The 15,694-nt window shown below is 39.3% G+C and overlaps 1 protein-coding gene across 1 annotated transcript in view; it reads left to right on the top strand.

Annotated features, from left to right (window-relative positions):
* Positions 1-15,694, top strand: part of LOC124795042 (alpha-mannosidase 2) — a 195,193-nt gene that overhangs the window by 29,249 nt on the left and 150,250 nt on the right. The window lies entirely within an intron of this gene.

Below are 15,694 nucleotides of genomic sequence, written 5' to 3'. Positions count from 1 at the left end.
TTGTATCGAAAGATTTGACAAAAGCTTGGAACGCTGCATCCCATTTCTTATAAATTCATCATCTCGCTGGCGAAACTTTTGATCCGGTGAATTGTGTCATCACTTGGTACAAGGCATTTCGAAACTGGAGCTCTGGGTTTTTAATCGAAGATAGGTAGTTCTGACTCAGATTTCTTTTATTGATCTTGTTACTGTTACACTTCTGCAGTAAAAATTCCAATTCCACAGATCTGTAGTCCTGCGTTTTGACACAGTGATGTGCCAGCAAGTGACACACTTTGTTCAATTTTAAATTTGCTGAAAGCTTTACTGTTTGTTAGTAATGATAATGCTCCTATTACTATCTCATTTCTTCTGTGTTTTCTTGGTAAACATTTGATTGAACAGTACAAGTCGTACACAAATAAGCAACTCATGAGAGTTGTGCAAACCACCAAGAAGTGCGTGACAGAGGGTGTGGCCCATTGTACTAGTTACTAGGGTTTCTTCACATTCAGTTCATATGTGGATTGTGGGAACAGTGATTGTTTGAATGCCTTTGTGCACACTGTAATTATTCTAATCATATCCTCATAATCCCTATGTGAACGATAAATAGGGGGTTGTAGTATATCTAGAGTAAACTTTGTTAGTGGACTTTCTCAGGATAGTTTACATCTATCTTCAAGAGTCTGCCAGATCAGCTTCTTCAGTATCTCTATGACACTCTCTCATGGACCAAACAAACCTGTGGCCATTTGTACTGCCCTCCTCTGTATATGCTCAATATCCCCAGTTAGTCCTATTTGGTACAGGCCCCACATATTCGAGCAACATTGTAGAATGTCTCACACGAGTGAGTTTTGAGCAATCTTCTTTGTAGACTTTTTGCATTTTGCTTGTATTCTACTAATAAACCGATGTCTACTACCTGCTTCACCCACGACTGAGCCTATGTGATCATTGCATTCCATATACCTACCTACAAAGTGTTACACCCAGGTATATGTATGAGTTGACCGAATCCAACAATGACTCATTGATCATCATCGTAATCATCATCATCATTTAACAGTTCCAGTTTCCCGGGTACTGGTAATGAGCTTCCTCCTCTTTGTCCTGTCCAAATACATGTGTTCATGGAGAACATCATTGACTGTCCATCCTGTGGTCACTAGATCAGCCTTAATCAAGTCCATCCATTGGATTCGAGGTCTTCCTTGAGGTCTTTTCCCTTCCATCTGTCTTTACAAATTTATTTTGGTTGTTCTAGCTGGCTCCATTCACATCAGCCCGTACCAAATAATCTAGATGCGCTGATTCGATCTAACAGGGATGTCTTTATTCCAGCTTCTTTCCTCACCTCCTCATTCCTTAACTTGTCCATCTTAGTCTTCTGGATGGTGGATGTATGAAATTTCATCTCTGAATATTGCAGCCTTGATGATTCTCTTTTTGTGAGGGTACATTTTTTAATACCATAGGTCAGTATTGGTATGAAATAGACATTAAACATCAGTTTGGCTGGTTTTGGAATCAAGTCATCCCATAAAAGTGAACTTACTTGTTGGTAGAATTCAGATCCTTTTTGCACTCTGTTGGTGATTTCATTTCTGACCAAATTATGACTGGAGATTACAATTCCAAGGTAAGGAAAACAGTCCACACACTCTAATTGGTGGTCTCCTAGTTTTACACATGCTGGTTGTCCTTCTCTGTTGACTGCCATCACCCCTGTCTTGTTCTTGCTGATGTTGTGGTTATATTTCTGGAACCAAGATTTCCATTCATCGAGTCTGATCTGTACTTCCTCTTCAGTTTCGCCCCACATCGTGATGTCATCACATTCAGTTCTCCTGATTTCTCCTCGACTTTCTTCATTATAATATCCATAACAGTGATGAGTAGTACTGGCGACAGTGCACTTCCTTGCTGAACTCCACTCTTGGTCTCAGACCATGATGATCGTCCTTCCCCAATTTGTGCACAGCTAGTACAGTCTTTGTACAACATCTGAATTTTTCTTATTAGTCCTTCAGGCACGTTCTTTTTCCTCAGACATTCCCAGATCTTATCTCTTAAACACTATCATAGGCTTTTTCTATATCCAGGAATACAATGACCAGATTCATGCCTTTCTCCCAATACTTTTCAATTAACATGCGGATGCTAAAAATTAGATCTATTGTTGATCTGTTACTTCTGAAGCCATATTGTTCCTCCTCCAGCTGTGGTTCTATGATAGATGTGGTTCTCAGTCTCTTTTCTATGATATTCTCAAGTATTTGCAGCCCACGAGACAATAGGGTTACTCCTCTATAGTTCATGGGTTTCCACCTGCTACTTTTCTTGAACAGGGGAATTATTACACCGTTGCTCCAGTCCGTATGTATTTTGTTATCTGCCCATATGGCATTAAGTACTCGGCACAGCCACTGTATGCCTCGGATACTTTCTGACTTTATCATGTCTGCGTTCACTTCATCTGCACCTGAAGATTTTCCTTTAGGCATAGATTTTAAGGTTGCCTCTGTTTCTGTCCAGGTGATGGGAGTTTCCTCATTGTAAGTGTGGATTTCCAGTTCTGTATTTGGTTCTTCAACTGATCTATTTAATAGGTGGTCAGAATGGTTTTTTCAGGACTTATCTCATGTCACTTTCTGTCCTAACCATATTTCCATTTCCGTCTTCAAGTGCTTTCATAGTATCCATTGGTTTCCTTTTACCTCTGCTAACCGTATGCAACAGTTTCTTATTGCCTCCACCGTCCTCCTTCAACTCCTAAGTGAATATCTTCCATGCCTTGGTCTTTTCTTCTGCAACCATTCTTTTAACTTCCAGTTTCTTGATTCGGTACATTTGTTCGAGGTTTCTGATCTTTGCCTCATCTCTGATAAGTTCTGGTTTATTTTTCTCCCGATCCCTCATTTTTCCTGAAGAGATCTCTTTCCCTGGTTATTGCTCTCACACTTTCATTCCACCAAGGTGTTTCCTTCTCGCTTGTCTTCATCTTGTCTTTCCACAAACTTCAGTGGCTTCCTTTACCAATGTGTACCTTAGTCTGGTCCATTCTGCCTCTCCGATTTTCCTTTCATCTCTTGGTAACGGGGATTTTATCCAGTTCTGATATTCAGCTCTCTTCTCTGTTTTCTGGAGTTCCCATACTTTGATTTTTTGCATTTTCTTGTTCTGTACTTTTGGCACATGACAGTGATTACTGTCAAGGCTCTCACTAGGGATTACTCTGACATCAGTTACCATTCTACTCATTTCTTCATCTGTGATGACATAATCAATTACAGTCTTTTGTAATCCATTCCAACTGTATCGTATTATTTTATGGCTCTCTCTCTTCTCAAACCAACTACTTTTCACCACTAACCCATTCCTCATACAGAAGTCAAGGGGATGCTCACCTATATTTCTTCTACCACTTCCATGGGGTCCCATTACATTCTCATATCCTGTTCTATCTGTCCCAATCTGTGCATTTAGGTCTCCTATAATGATCTTTACTAATGACTTTTTCCAAATCTTCAAGAAACTGGTTCTTATCCTCTTACCAACATCCAGTTTGAGGCGCATACACCTGTACTAAAGTTAGTTTCTCCTTCCCTAAATGTACAGTCATCTTTATTATTCTCTCACTAATGTACTGAATGTCAGTGACTCCTTCTAGATCTTCATTCATGATGAAACCTACACCATTCTTCACCTCTTTGTTATTTCCATGGCAATACAGTGTGTACTGTTTCCATAATTTCTTCATGCCTTTCCATTTTGTTTCACACATCTCCAGTGTCATTAATTTTCTCCTTTCCATAAGGTCCACTAGTTCTTCACATTTTCCTGTGAGGTTGAGTAAGTTGATAATCCCAATCCGTGTAAGTCTTCTCCGGGATTTTTGCAAGACTCTGTCTATCATCAGGCCGTAAACCGTCATCCCTGACATGAGTATGCTCATGCTGGTATCTTAATCGAGTTGATCGCGTTCTGAGGCTCTTAAGTGTCTTGAAAGCAACTGCAAATAAGCTCTTTTCCTGGCTTGCTAGGCCTAATGTAATAGAGGATTTTCTTTCAGGGTTAACTCCCTCAGCTTTCGATAAGCCAGTATCATACTAAAAGACAGCAGTTGCTGGTTTTGGTCCACCTTGGATATTTTGTTTCCCCAGTACCCATCAATCTGGTGAACATTCCCCTATCCGCCACCTGGGGAGGCACCTGATGAGAGACCAGCATACTCCACACTCATTGATATACTCATGGGATACTATGTTGTTTTTTGTTAATTGCACAATTTTGCTTTTTTGTACAGTTAAAGCAAGTTGCCAATTTTTGCACCACTTTGAAATTTTATCAAGATCTGACAGAATATATATACAGGATCTTTCACAAAGTACTTAATTATAGATGCAACATCTGCAAAATGTCTAAGGTTACTATTAATGTTGTATGCAAGGTCGTTAATATACAACATGAACAGCAAGGGTCCCAACAAACTTTCCTGGGACAAACCTGAAGTTACTTCTACAGCTGAAGATGACTATTCATCTAAGGTGACGTGCTGTGCCCTCCGTAGCAAAAAATCCTCAGTCCAGCCACAAATTTCATTTGATACCCAATATGGTCATACTTTTGAATATAAGCATAGCTGTTGTACTGAGTCAAATAGTTTTCAGAAATCGAGAAATACTGCATTTATCTATCTGCCATGATCCAAAACCTTCAGTATGTCATGTAAGAAAAGTGTGAGTTATGTTTCACATAATCAATGTTTTTGGAATCCATGCTGTTTGACATGGAGGTGGTCATTCTGATAAAGATATCTCATTATGTTTAAGCTCAGAATGTGTTATAAGATTCTACAGCACATCGATGTTGAGGAGGATATTGGATGGTAGTTTTGTGGATCTCTTCTACTACTCTTCTTATACACACCTGTGCTTCTTCCAGCCACTGGGTACAGTTTTTTGTTCAAGGTATCTATAATAGATTATAGTTAGAATAGGGGCTAACTCAGTCACAAATCCATTAAAGAATCTGCTAGGGATTCTATTGGGTCCTGGGGCTTCATTCAATTTTAACAATTTTAGCTGTGTCTCAACACAACTGACACTAACACTTATTTCACTCATCTTTTCAGTGGTACGAGGATTAAATTAGGGAAATCCTCCTGGGTTTTCCTATGTAAAGGACCATTTGAAAGCAGAATGAAGCACTTCAGTCATTGGCTTGCTACCTTCAATTTCAGTTCCTCTCTCGTTCTTTTGTGAAAAATCATTTGACAATATTCTGCTAGGGTAGTCACTGAAGGCTTCACGCACTGCTCTCTTGACAGCCAAATGTGTTTCATTCAACGTCTTTCTATCTATAGTCATCTGCTTTGTATTCCATCATTATGCAGTAGGCTCTGTTTATTTAGAAGTTCTTTACAGTGACTGTTTACCGTGGAGGATATCTCCCATTATGAACTGATGATCTATTGGGTACATATCTATCCAGTGCATGGTCAATTATTATCTTAGTTGAACCATAGTTCTCCTACATGCACATGCCCTGTGCTGAAAGTTTCAGGTTCCTCATTGAGATAAGATACTACTGATTTCTTACCTAGTTTACTGAACAAGTTTATCTTTCTACTTGTTTTAGAAGGTCTTTATACTTTGTTGCTGCAACTGCCTTGTGGTCACTGATACCAGTTCAGATGCGGATTTCTCAAAGAGCTCAGGTTTATTTGTTGCCATTAGATCCAATATATTTCCATGATGAGTGGGGTTCCAAACTATCTCTTGTAGGTAGTTTTCAGAATAGGCATTTAGTATTGTTCCACAGGATTTCTTATTACTTACAACACTAACAAAACTATAATTTTCCCAACTGATTGTTGGATGATTAAAGTCTCCACCGATGATTACACTATGCGAACATTTCGAGTACAAAAAACATCATAGAGAAGCTTGCAGTGACAACACAGCATATTCACTTCAGTAGAAATTGTCTTAAAAATAACGTCATTCCAAATTATGGTAAGATTAATGTCAAAACAAACACAACAACTGGAAAAAAACCACACTGGAAAATGCAAAGAAGCTCTGGGTGAAAAATGAACTAAAAGTACCTTATATTAAAAAACAAATGTTCAGTGCACAGATTTATAATGCAGAATTACAACTGGGAAAATTGCTTCCTAGACCAGAATAAGATTCCATAACTGAAAAAGTCAGAAAGTACAGGGTTATTACAAATGATTGAAGCGATTTCACAGCTCTACAATAACTTTATTATTTGAGATATTTTCATAATGCTTTGCACACACATACAAAAACTCAAAAAGTTTTTTTAGGCATTCACAAATGTTCGATATGTGCCCCTTTAGTGATTCGGCAGACATCAAGTTCCTCCCACACTCGGCGCAGCATGTCCCCATCAATGAGTTCGAAAGCATCGTTGATGCGAGCTCGCAGTTCTGGCACGTTTCTTGGTAGAGGAGGTTTAAACACTGAATCTTTCACATAACCCCACAGAAAGAAATCGCATGGGGTTAAGTCGGGAGAGCGTGGAGGCCATGACATGAATTGCTGATCATGATCTCCACCACGACCGATCCATCGGTTTTCCAATCTCCTGTTTAAGAAATGCCGAACATCATGATGGAAGTGCGGTGGAGCACCATCCTGTTGAAAGATGAAGTCGGCACTGTCGGTCTCAAGTTGTGGCATGAGCCAATTTTCCAGCATGTCCAGATACACGTGTCCTGTAACGTTTTTTTTTTGCAGAAGAAAAAGGGGCCGTAAACTTTCAACCGTGAGATTAAACAAAACACGTTAACTTTTGGTGAATTGCGAATTTGCTGCACGAATGCGTGAGGATTCTCTACCGCCCAGATTCGCACATTGTGTCTGTTCACTTCACCATTAAGAAAAGATGTTGCTTCATCACTGAAAACAAATTTCGCACTGAACGCATCCTCTTCCATGAGCTGTTGCAACCGCGCTGAAAATTCAAAGCGTTTGACTTTGTCATCGGGTGTCAGGGCTTGTAGCAATTGTAAACGGTAAGGCTTCTGCTTTAGCCTTTTCTGTAAGATTTTCCAAACCGTCGGCTGTGGTACGTTTAGCTCCCTGCTTGCTTTATTCGTCGACTTCTACCGTGGGCTACGCATGAAACTTGCCCGCACGCGTTCAACCGTTTCTTCGCTCACTGCAGGCCGACCCGTTGATTTCCCCTTACAGAGGCATCCAGAAGCTTTAAACTGAGCATACCATCGCCGAATGGAGTTAGCAGTTGGTGGATCTTTGTTGAACTTCGTCCTGAAGTGCCGTTGCACTGTTATGACTGACTGATGTGAGTGCATTTCAAGCACGACATACGCTTTCTCGGCTCCTGTTGCCATGTTTTGTCTCACTGCGCTCTCGAGTGCTCTGGCGGCAGAAACCTGAAGTGCGGCTTCAGCCGAACAAAACTTTATGAGTTTTTCTACGTATCTGTAGTGTGTCGTGACCATATTTCAATGAATGGAGCTAGAGTGAATTTATGAAATCGCTTCAATCATTTGTAATAGCTCTGTACACAGAGTTCATCATTGTTGTTGTTGTGGTCTTCAGTCCTGAGACTGGTTTGATGCAGCTCTCCATGCTACTCTATCCTGTGCAAGCTTCTTCATCCTTCTGAATCTGCTTAGTGTATTGATCTCTTGGTCTCCCTCTACGATTTTTACCCTCCACGCTGCCCTCCAATGCTAAATTTGTGATCCCTTGATGCCTCAAAACATGTCCTACCAACCGATCCCTTCTTCTAGTCAAGTTGTGCCACAAACTTCTCTTCACACCAATCCTATTCAATACCTCCTCATTAGTTACGTGATCTACCCACCTTATCTTCAGCATTCTTCTGTAGCACCACATTTCGAAAGCTTCTATTCTCTTCTTGTCCAAACTGGTTATCGTCCATGTTTCACTTCCATACATGGCTACACTCCATACAAATACTTTCAGAAACGACTTCCTGACACTTGAATCTATACTCAGTGTTAACAAATTTCTCTTCTTCAGAAACGATTTCCTTGCCATTGCCAGTCTACATTTTATATCCTCTCTACTTCGACCATCATCAGTTATTTTACTCCCTAAGTAGCAAAACTCCTTTACTACTTTAAGTGTCTCATTTCCTAATCTAATCCCCTCAGCATCACCCGATTTAATTTGGCTACATTCCATTATCCTCGTTTTGCTTTTGTTGATGTTCATCTTATATCCTCCTTTCAAGACACTGTCCATTCCGTTCAACTGCTCTTCCAAGTCCTTTGCTGTCTCTGACAGAATTACAATGTCATCGGCGAACCTCAAAGTTTTTACTTCTTCTCCATGAATTTTGATACCTACTCCGAATTTTTCTTTTGTTTCCTTTACTGCTTGCTCAATATACAGATTGAATAACATTGGGGAGAGGCTACAACCCTGTCTCACTCCTTTCCCAACCACTGCTTCCCTTTCATGCCCCTCGACTCTTATAACTGCCATCTGGTTTCTGTACAAATTGTAAATAGCCTTTCGCTCCCTGTATTTTACCCCTGCCACCTTCAGAATTTGAAAGAGAGTATTCCAGTTAACGTTGTCAAGCTTTCTCTAAGTCTACAAATGCTAGAAACGTAGGTTTGCCTTTTCTTAATCTTTCTTCTAAGATAAGTCGTAAGGTTAGTATTGCCTCACGTGTTCCAACATTTCTGCGGAATCCAAACTGATCTTCCCCGAGGTCCGCTTCTACCAGTTTTTCCATTCGTCTGTAAAGAATTCGCGTTAGTATTTTGCAGCTGTGACTTATTAAACTGATAGTTCGGTAATTTTCACATCTGTCAACACCTGCTTTCTTTGGGATTGGAATTATTATATTCTTCTTGAAGTCTGTGGGTATTTCGCCTGTCTCATACATCTTGCTCACCAGATGGTAGAGTTTTGTCATGACTGGCTCTCCCAAGGCCATCAGTAGTTCTAATGGAATGTTGTCTACTCCCGGGGCCTTGTTTCGACTCAGGTCTTTAAGTGCTCTGTCAAACTCTTCACGCAGTATCTTATCTCCCATTTCATCTTCATCTACATCCTCTTCCATTTCCATAATATTGTCCTCAAGTACATCGCCCTTGTATAAACCCTCTATATACTCCTTCCACCTTTCTGCCTTCCCTTCTTTGCTTAGAACTGGGTTTCCATCTGAGCTCTTGATATTCATACAAGTGGTTCTCTTCTCTCCAAAGGTCTCTTTAATTTTCCTTTAGGCAGTATCTATCTTACCCCTAGTGAGATAAGCCTCTACATCCTTACATTTGTCCTCTAGCCATCTCTGCTTAGCCATTTCGCACTTCCTGTCAATCTCATTTTTGAGACATTTGTATTCCTTTTTGCCTGCTTCATTTACTGCATTTTTATATTTTCTCCTTTCATCAATTAAATTCAATATTTCTTCTGTTACCCAAGGATTTCTATTAGCCCTCGTCTTTTTACCTACTTGATCCTCTGCTGCCTTCACTACTTCATCCCTCAGAGCTACCCATTCTTCTTCTACTGTATTTCTTTCCCCCATTCCTGTCAATTGTTCCCTTATGCTCTCCCTGAAACTCTCTACAACCTCTGGTTCTTTCAGTTTATCCAGGTCCCATCTCCTTCAATTCCCACCTTTTTGCAGTTTCTACAGTTCATAACCAATAGATTGTGGTCAGAGTCCACATCTGCCCTGGGAAATGTCTTACAATTTAAAACCTGGTTCCTAAATCTCGGTCTTATCATTATAAAATCTATCTGATACCTTCTAGTATCTCCAGGATTCTTGCATGTATACAACCTTCTTTCATGATTCTTGAACCAAGTGTTAGCTATGATTAAGTTATGCTCTGTGCAAAATTCTACAAGGCGGCTTCCTCTTTCATTTCTTCCCCCCAATCCACATTCACCTACTATGTTTCCTTCTCTCCCTTTTCCTACTGACGAATTCCAGTCACCCATGACTATTAAATTTCCGTCTCCCTTCACTACCTGAATAATTTCTTTTATCTCGTCATACATTTCATCAATTTCTTCATCATCTGCAGAGCTAGTTGGCATATAAACTTGTACTACTGTAGTAGGCATGGGCTTTGTGTCTATCTTGGCCACAATAATGCGTTCACTATGCTGTTTGTAGTAGCTAACCCGCACTCCTATTTTTTTATTCATTATTAAACCTACTCCTGCCTTACCCCTATTTGATTTTGTATTTATAACCCTGTAATCACCTGACCAAAAGTCTTGTTCTTCCTGCCACCAAACTTCACTAATTCCCACTATATCTAACTTTAACCTATCCATTTCCCTTTTTAAATTTTCTAACCTACCTGCCCGATTAAGGGATCTGACATTCCACGCTCCGATCCGTAGAATGCCAGTTTTCTTTCTCCTGATAACGACGTCCTCTTGAGTAGTCCCGACCCGGAGATCTGAATGGGGGACTATTTTACCTCCGGAATATTTTACCCAAGAGGACGCCATCATCATTTAATCATACAGTAAAGCTGCATGTCCTCGGGAAAAATTACGGCTGTAGTTTCCCCTTGCTTTCAGCCGTGAGTTCATCATACAGAAAACAAAAGCCATACAGAAGAAAAAGCTAGTTTATCTTATAAAACAACAGTTGCCCCTCAAATTATACCAAAACAGTTGTAGGAAACACACATCGTACACACCTTTCTTCACCAATACCAACATAGTATTCACTGCAGAAGAAAAGACACTACTCTGCAAAGCATCAAAACACAACATTCAAGCTCCACAGGACCAAAAGACCAAGAGAAGCTCATCACTAGTGTCACACAGATTTCAACCATCGCCTTTAAGAAACAAAACTATGGAATAGCAGCCTGCCACAAAATTAATGAAATTATTGAGAAGGAAACTGTAAAACTACTCCCAGTATACAAGAAAAGAGAAGCAGCTCTTACACGTACCATTAAGACTAAATTAAACATGAGTAATGGTATAATTGTAAGAGCTGACAAGGGTAATACAACTGTTGTAATGAACCAAGCAACATACACAGAAAAAGCTTTAGACTTCTTCCAAGCCAACAACGCAACAGAAATACATAGAGACCAAACAGCCAGAATACAAAAAAAATTACACTCATTTCAAATAACATGAACTTCCTTCTCCCCATCCAAGAATCACAAGAAACATTGTAACAATAAGCCCACATGCATCCTGTCTTGGATCACAATCAAAGATACACAAAAATGCGACCTCCATCAGGCCTATAGTGAACTGTAGGAACAGCTCAACATTCAAACTCAACAAAATGTACTTCAAAATTCTCAAAGAAGCATACACATTCAGTAATAAGAGAACACTTAAAAACACATCAGAATTCACACAACATGTCAAAAACATAGAAGTTCCTGATGGAGCCACACTTGCCTCATTTGACATACAAAACCTTTACTCATCTGTGCAAATAGATCCCACACTACAGATAATTACAGCCAAGCTGCAAAAGCACAAAAACATAATCCCTACAACTCACATTACTGAACTAATGGACCTGCTCAAATTAACTCTTTCACAAAACTATTTCAAATTTACTCATAAAAATCTACAAACAAACAGATGGCTTGGTAGTGGGCTCAAACCTTTCTGGATTGTTAACTGAAATATTTTTAAGTAATTTGGAAGACAAACTCCCGAATTCCAATCACCACCTCCTCAAAAATATCATGTACTACTACAGATATGTAGGTGATACCATCATTTTAATCAATGACACAGAAGATGACATCAGTGAGTTGAACCAATTATTCAACAACTCCCATGAAAACATAAAATTCTCAGTTGAACACCAAGCAGGTGTCAGTATAAATTTTTTAGACCATACCATTAAAATAAAGAATAACAGAATAAGTTTGAAATTTATCGGGAGCCTACCACAACACATACCACAGTCCACAACTACTGTCATCCCACAGCCCACAAAATGGCAACATTCCGATACATGATCAATATAGCTATCCAACTACCACTCTATGAAGATAAATGCGTACAAGAAATGGAAATAATAAAACAAACAGCTATTGCAAATGATTATAAGAGCTCCAGAGTAGACACCCTAAAACACTTGATAGTGGCAACACGATCACATAACAAAAAAAAAAAGGAAAGACATCATCTTCCATACAATCCCCTTTCTAGGTATATTTGATATCAGATTGCCAATGTCTTGGACTGAAAAAGCATAAGTGTATTCTTTATCACAGACAAGATTGGATGGAAGTTACCTCACAACATCAACACACTTCATCATACAGGTGTGTACAAAATTAATGTTTGGACTGTGACTGCTTCTACATAGGCCAGACAGTTAGATCATTTGAGATTAGGTTTAAAGAATACATTGCAGCACTAAAAAACAAAAAAATGCCACACTTCAGCAATAGCCATCAACCTGCATGAAACAAAACACCATGTTAACAACACAAGTATCAGCATCCTACATATCCAGCCTAAAGGCAAAAAACTAGACATCCTTGAAACACTCCAAATATACGAACACCAATCAAAACAACATGAGTCCATCTAAAATGACAAAAATGACAATATTTGCAATAGTATCATCCCTGTTTTCAAAAAGTCTGAATATTATTGTTGTCTGCAAAGTCCTTAATTAGCAATATGAGCAGCAAGATAACTAGCTGTGTTCTCTCTACCAAAAACAGTCAATCCAGTCACAAATTTCACTTGATACTCCATACGATCATATTTTTTACAATAATCATTTGGAAATCCAGAAATGCTGCATTTACTGTCTTGATCGAAAGCTTTCAGTATGTTATATGAGAAAAGTGCGAGTTGGGTTTCACAAGGTCTAAGTTTTCAGAATCTATGCCGGTTGGCATCAAGAAGATTATTCTATGGGAGATACCTTATTATGTTTGACTTCAGAATATGTACCAAGATTCAACAACATATCAGTGTCAAACATAAACTGGATGGAAGTTTGTGGATCACATCTACTACCCTTCTTGTAAATGTGTGTGACTTGTGCTGTTTTCCAAATACTGGGCATTGTGTTTTATTCAAAGGTTCTGCAACTGATTATAGCTGACAAAGGGGCTTGCTCAACTGCAAAATTTAGTATAAATCTGATAGGGATTTCACCAGGCCCTGTAGCTTCAGTTTTAATTATTTCAGCTGTTTCTCAATGTCGCTGACAGTGAAATTTACTTAACTCATCTTGTCAGTGCTATGTGGCCTAAATTGGGGCAGTAGTCTGGAGATTTCCTTTGTAAAGGAATATTTAAAAACAGAGTTAAGCATTTCAGCTTTTTGCTTTGCTATGCTCAATTTCAGTTCCTGTCTCATCCATGAGTGACTGGATGCTAACTAAGCTGCTACAAACAGCCTTTACATGTGACCAGAGGAGGAAAGCATTAATTAGTGCATTAAATGTTTGAAGGAAACACTGTCACAAGTACAGTTGACTGAAGTCTTCACGTAAAGTTATCTTTAGCTCGTGACAAAGTGAAAAACAATGTGACTCACTATCAGTGTGTCACTTTGCAACATGACAAATTCAAGTTTATATGTTATCTATGGAACAGGTGTTACCATTGATAACAATGATTCTGAGTATTAATCTCAATTGATTTTGAATATTTAATGTCATGTGCTGTATTGCTTTGTGACTGCCATGTGTTTTGGTCTCCCAAAGAGACTAGGGAGGGGGGGGATATGTTTGTTTGTTTGTTGTCTTCAGTCCTGAGACGGGTTTGATGCAGCTCTCCATGCTACTCTATCCTGTGCAAGCTTCTTCATCTCCCAGTACTTACTGCAACCTACATCCTTCTGAATCTGCTTAGTGTATTCATCTCTTGGTCTCCCTCTACGATTTTTACCCTCCACGCTGCCCTCCAATACTAAATTGGTGATCCCTTGATGCCTTAGAATATGTCCTACCAACCGGTCCCTTCTTCTTGTCAAGTTGTGCCACAAACTCCTCTTCTCCCCTATTCTATTCAATACCTCCTAATTAGTTACGTGATCTACCCATCTAATCTTCAGCATTCTTCTGTAGCACCACATTTCAAAAGCTTCTATTCTCTTCTTGTCCAAACTATTTATCGTCCATGTTTCACTTCCATACATGGCTACACTCCATACAAATACTTTCAGAAACGACTTCCTGACACTTAAATCTATACTCGATGTTAGCAAATTTCTCTTCTTCAGAAACGCTTTCCTTGCCATTGCCAGTCTGCATTTTATATCCTCTCTACTTCGACCATCATCAGTTATTTTGCTCCCCAAATAGCAAAACTCCTTTACTACTTTAAGTGTCTCATTTCCTAATCTAATTCCCTCAGCATCACCCGACTCAATTCGACTACATTCCATTATCCTCGTTTTACTTTTGTTGATGTTCATCTTATATCCTCCTTTCAAGACACTGTCCATTCCGTTCAACTGCTCTTCCAGGTCCTTTGCTGTCTCTGACAGAATTACAATGTCATCGGCGAACCTCAACGTTTTTATTTCTTTTCAATGGACTTTAATACCTACTCTGAATTTTTCTTTTGTTTGCTTTACTGCTTGCTCAATATACAGATTGAATAACATTGGGGACAGGCTACAACCCTGTCTCACTCCCTTCCCAACCGCTATATAACAAACAAATAAATTAATATAATGGAAGGAAACATTCCACGTGGGAAACAAATAAATTATATATAAAAACAAAGATGAGGTGACTTACCGAACAAAAGCGCTGGCAGGTCGATAGACACACAAACAAACACAAACATACACACAAAATTCAAGCTTTCGCAACAAACTGTTGCCTCATCAGGAAAGAGGGAAGGAGAGGGGAAGACGAAAGGAAGTGGGTTTTAAGGGAGAGGGTAAGGAGTCATTCCAATCCCGGGAGCGGAAAGACTTACCTTAGGGGGAAAAAAGGACAGGTATACACTCGCACACACGCACATATCCATCCACACATACAGACACAAGCAGACATATTTAAAGGCCTTTAAATATGTCTGCTTGTGTCTGTATGTGTGGATGGATATGTGCGTGTGTGCGAGTGTATACCTGTCCTTTTTTCCCCCTAAGGTAAGTCTTTCCGCTCCCGGGATTGGAACGACTCCTTACCCTCTCCCTTAAAACCCACTTCCTTTCGTCTTCCCCTCTCCTTCCCTCTTTCCTGATGAGGCAACAGTTTGTTGCGAAAGCTTGAATTTTGTGTGTATGTTTGTGTTTGTTTGTGTGTCTATCGACCTGCCAGCGCTTTTGTTCGGTAAGTCACCTCACCTTTGTTTTTATATATAATTTTTCCCACATGGAATGTTTCCTTCCATTATATTGAAAACAAATAAATTAAGTAGAGTAAATCGTGTATTATCAATCACGGGGTAGGTTCCTCTGAATGGAATGAGATACCGCCAAATTCTTTGGGTTTAAAGACCTTAACTAATAGTACCCTGGTAAATATGATTAACATTTAAAATTATAACTAAGAAAACAGATGGCAGGTGTCCTTTGCAAATCTGCAATATTTCTATTCAGTGATAGTGAGACTACATTGAATGAAATTTGACACAGCAAATAATATTTCACAAAATACTTAAGATTCTCATTTTACTGTCTTTCTTACCAGTTTATACTCTCAAATCTGCACAGTCTCAGTCCATTAGCGTACAGCACCT

This window comes from Schistocerca piceifrons, chromosome 1 (genome assembly GCF_021461385.2).
Source record: "Schistocerca piceifrons isolate TAMUIC-IGC-003096 chromosome 1, iqSchPice1.1, whole genome shotgun sequence".
NCBI lineage: Eukaryota > Metazoa > Arthropoda > Insecta > Orthoptera > Acrididae > Schistocerca > Schistocerca piceifrons.
Note: the sequence above shows the minus strand (reverse complement) of the source record. Positions and strands in the feature narration are given on the sequence as shown.